This window comes from Gavialis gangeticus, unplaced genomic scaffold (genome assembly GCF_001723915.1).
Source record: "Gavialis gangeticus isolate Ggan-Ray unplaced genomic scaffold, GavGan_comp1, whole genome shotgun sequence".
NCBI classification, from domain to species: Eukaryota; Metazoa; Chordata; order Crocodylia; family Gavialidae; genus Gavialis; species Gavialis gangeticus.
Window position 1 is genome coordinate 44,838,100 of NW_017729004.1, and position 4,292 is coordinate 44,842,391.

A 4,292-nucleotide genomic window follows, 5' to 3' on the forward strand; every position below is an offset into this window, starting at 1 on the left:
ATTCAACAACCACATACATGCACCCAGAAGTCCCCCACACACACCACACCTCAACCACACCCACCCATAATACCTCACACCCCCACTCCTCCTATGCCTCCACACTGTACCTGCACTATACCCCTTATCCCTGCACACACAATATACAAGCAAACTGCCCCGAACCCCAAAAGGAGTATTTTCTAGGCAAGGGGAAAGACTCCTAGTGGCAAAGGTCAGGGCTTAGGGGGCAGGACTTCCAGTCACAAGATGGTTGCCAGGGGGTGGGGCACCTGCCAAGGGGAAGGGCTACACTTGCGGCCCTCAATGCCTCACCAAAAAAACTCATTAAGTGGCCCTCCACCCAAAATAATTGCCTGCCTCTGATCTAGAAGATCCCAACAAGCATCTCTGTGATGCTTAGTTTCAGTTCTCAAACTGTGGATTTGTCTCTAGAGACCATAGGCAGACAAGGTTCTTTGGGTAGATGTCATATCTTTTATTAGATCAACTAAATAGTTGGAAAACTTTGCAAGCTTTTGGGGACAAACACCCTTTTTCAGGCATAGGGAAAGTCTGTCGTCACCAGATATAACATGCTTGTTAACAGCAATATATGGAGATGAGAGAAAACAGATGCGATTACCCACCCATCAGCCCTATTGTCGCTCTGCAAGTTTGTGTACATACAGTCAAGCACTTACTCTAAAAGTGCAAAGTTTCAAGAAGTTAAGTGAATAAGGGATATCAAATAACAAGAATGCACTTTTTATAGAAAGCAATGACTAAATCAAGGCTTCCTGGCTAGTGGTTTAAATCATGATTTAAATTGATTTGATTTAAATCAAATCCACCCTGAGTCTAATGAAGGGTTTCTTCCTAAAAAAGGTTAAGAACCACTGTTGTAGAGCTAACCCAACCCTAACTTTGTATTAACGTGACAAATTTTATTCAACAGTCATTTTAAATAGTAACCTTTCTAAAAATAACTTTCATGTGTCAGGGGGATCTGGGATCTATATCTGAAGATATAAATATAAAGATATATATTACTCAAGAAAAAAGAAATCACTTTCACTGGAAGTTTTCCTGAATACCTCCTTCATTTTTGGTCACCAGGACTAGGAGGAACATTTACAGGACAGTAAAAAAGTTGAAGGTGGGAGTAGCACATCTTCCTCAAGTGTCCACAAGAGTTGCTCCATTACAGAAAGATGATGGCCAAGGATCTATGATCCCACAACAAGGATAAGGAAGGAATTAGGATACAGAATTGACTGGGGAGTAGCACCACACTAGCAGCCTCAAAGCCTGCAGAGAATTCATTCCATCCCAGACTCTAAAAAAAAAACAACACACCCCAGTGGATATAATATAGACAATTTACTTAGATTTCATACTGGGGTAAGGATTAACATCAATGGGAGCAATATAGTGGATTCAACACCTTCCCTGGCACCGAAATAAAAATACCAAGTGGAAATGGAAAACAGAGAAATCCATGCAGATATTCAACATGAGCAAACAGCTTTTGGTCCTGCTCCTCATCTCATTTCTGTTGATAAGGAACAGACAACTTTGCTAAGCAAGATCAGATTGCTTATCTGTATCATTTTTAATGTCCTTGAAAGCAGAAGAAAAACAAACACCAGCCCCTACTCACTCTTCTTGCCTCCCATGCCAACATACACTCCAAATGGTATGCCTCAAAGCACACAAGCTGGAGTGTTTTAATTCTTAGACAAGTAGTACTGTGAATGACCTACTATAACAAACAACTATCACTCCCATAGACACTTGCAACAGTTTCTTCCTTCCCTTTTTTACAATCTTGCCAGAGTCAAGAAAAAGTTATTATTTGAAGATATTGAAATATGACAACTGACTTTGTAACAACATTGGTCAAATATCATTAAGTTGCCAAATAATATTGTAATATTAATTGAAAACCTTGTTTAAACAAAGTCAACAGAAGCAGCTATAGAGAAAGAGGAAATAGTGAAGAATGCCACAAAACAAGTACATTTAAAAGGGATTAAACCAAGCATTCCCTCTGCCCACCCCTAACAGTAAGCAAACATCATGGCAGGGAAAAATTCTTAACTAAACTCCAGTGCTCACCACATATATCCAATGAGTTAAAGATTTCTGACTTTTAACAAGGATTTTCTTTCTGCCTTTCTAAGAATGGGATGCCCTCTCTCAGGCTGATTACAAGCTTGGGCAACAGCTACAAATATTCAGAGTTGACATATGTTCCCAAGTTGAGTGATATGTGCTATGGTTTGTGTTCTAAGGGAAGTCAGGACTGGGCTCTAGGTTTGTGCACAGTAACTAATAAATTGAGAAGTTCAGCATGGTTACATCTTACTTTATGGGTGGATCTAGGCGTTTGAAAAGTAGGGTACTGGTGGGGTGGGGTGTCATCACATATAAACATACCACTCATTTTTCTCTAGGTGAAAAGAAACTAAAAGCTGTACTAATATGCTAAGGGGCCAGAGCAATGCCATATTTTCTCATATATAAGACAACCCTGAATGCAAAACCACCCCCAATTATTCAATTCTACACATGGACAATTTATAAATTTATTATGATCTAATCTAATCTAAAAATCTAATTATTTCAGAATCATCTTAAATATGTCTCCTCCCACTACTGCAGCTGGTGGGAGGAGAAGTGATGGGGGGCAGTAATGGGTCAGGGAGTGTGGAAGTGTTGGGGGCAGACAGCAGAGAGCAAGCTGTCTGCCTCTCCACTATCTCCCTCCCTCACTTATCCCCATATTGTGCCTCCGCTCTCCCCTGCAGCCTCAGGCTATCCTGATTCCCCCTTCCACTCTGCTTCTGCCCCTGGCAAACTCAGGTCCCTGGCCCCCCTACCTATCTACCCCAGCCCCTTACCTTTGTTCCATGCCAGCAGGCTCCGTCCTTCGAGCATGGCTCCAGCCTGGCTTCATAGCAGTGGCCCAGAGCTGGCATTGCTGCTACAAGGCCACGCTGGAGCTATGCTCCATGCCTTGGGCTGTGTAGGGATGGAGCCTGTTGGTATGGAGCAAAGGTAAGGAGGAGTATGGCAGAGTGGGAGAGAGGGAAAAGCAGGATGGGGAAGAGACTGGGGGCTGTGCGGGAGGAATGGTGGGGTGTGCAGAGGCAGTGGGGATGAAGACAGGGAGTGGGGCTGAAGCCACAGCAGCTGCCTACATACCTTTTTCTCCCACTCCCTGCTGTCCCTTGGCTGCCTTGTTCTCAACTGTAGAGCAGGGTGATTTTACCCCCCCCCCCATGTTAAAAGGGGTGAAAACCTCATCTTCTAACTGAGTAAGTACAGTATTTTTCAGTTCAAGATTGAGGGAAAAACAAATATAACTTCACTGGAGTGTGCATTCATTTGCCATATCATCTCTTTTGTATAGAAAAGTACAACAAACTAGGCAAAATTATAAAAAAAACCCTGTTGTTTCTTTAGTTCTGTGGTCATTAGAATTAAATAGATAAGTCTTTAAAAATCCAGCCTTCTTGAGCATTTTGATAGTGCATCCAATGCTTCACTGACCATTATTTCCACACCTGAGCTGAAGATAAAGTTTCCACACCTGAATTAATGCTGTTACTGGAGATAAAAAACAAACAAACAGTCTAAAGGGTTATGAAATAGGAGCTACATAAAAGAGAATAGATAGCAGAACTGCAGAAAAAGGATTCCCTGACTAATGGAACATCAAGACCATTAGTGGCCAAAACCTTGTGTAGCCTACATGTGGCCTACACCTTGTGAACCAGAACCTGAACCCTGAAACTGCAGCATGTTCTGCAAGCATACTAGGAGCTCTTAAAAAAAACAAAACAAAACAGTGTTCAGTCTGGAGGGCGACTGATTATTCCTCATCCATTGTGATAAACCTTGCACAATGAAAATAGGGCAGTCAGATTTGTCAGACTCTTGTTGACAAAACTGTACTACACTGCCTTACCACAATTTCTCCAGATTGTGAACCCCCACTCCCCTACAATTAAAAACAAAAGTCACATCATTCCTCTCCTCCTCTGGTTTTTCTCCCTCTGTAGCTACAGCCCAATCTCCACAACTATTGCTACTGTTCCAGCTCAGAAGGAAACAAAAAAGGAAACCAGAAGAATACCTAAACAGAAAACTGTGCTATTTGTTTCTTGGCTGAAAAGTTTTTATATCAGTTTTATTAAAGTGGCTGGAAGTTTTTAAACCACAACACTTTATGTATAATGCAACATTTTCTAAATAAGTTCTAGACTCTCTCCCCTGACATATGAAAAAAAAAAAAAAAAAAAAAA

General features: G+C 41.5%; 1 protein-coding gene across 1 annotated transcript in view; it reads right to left on the minus strand.

Annotated features, from left to right (window-relative positions):
- Positions 1 to 4,292, minus strand: part of PLXDC2 (plexin domain containing 2) — a 467,547-nt gene that overhangs the window by 251,250 nt on the left and 212,005 nt on the right. The window lies entirely within an intron of this gene.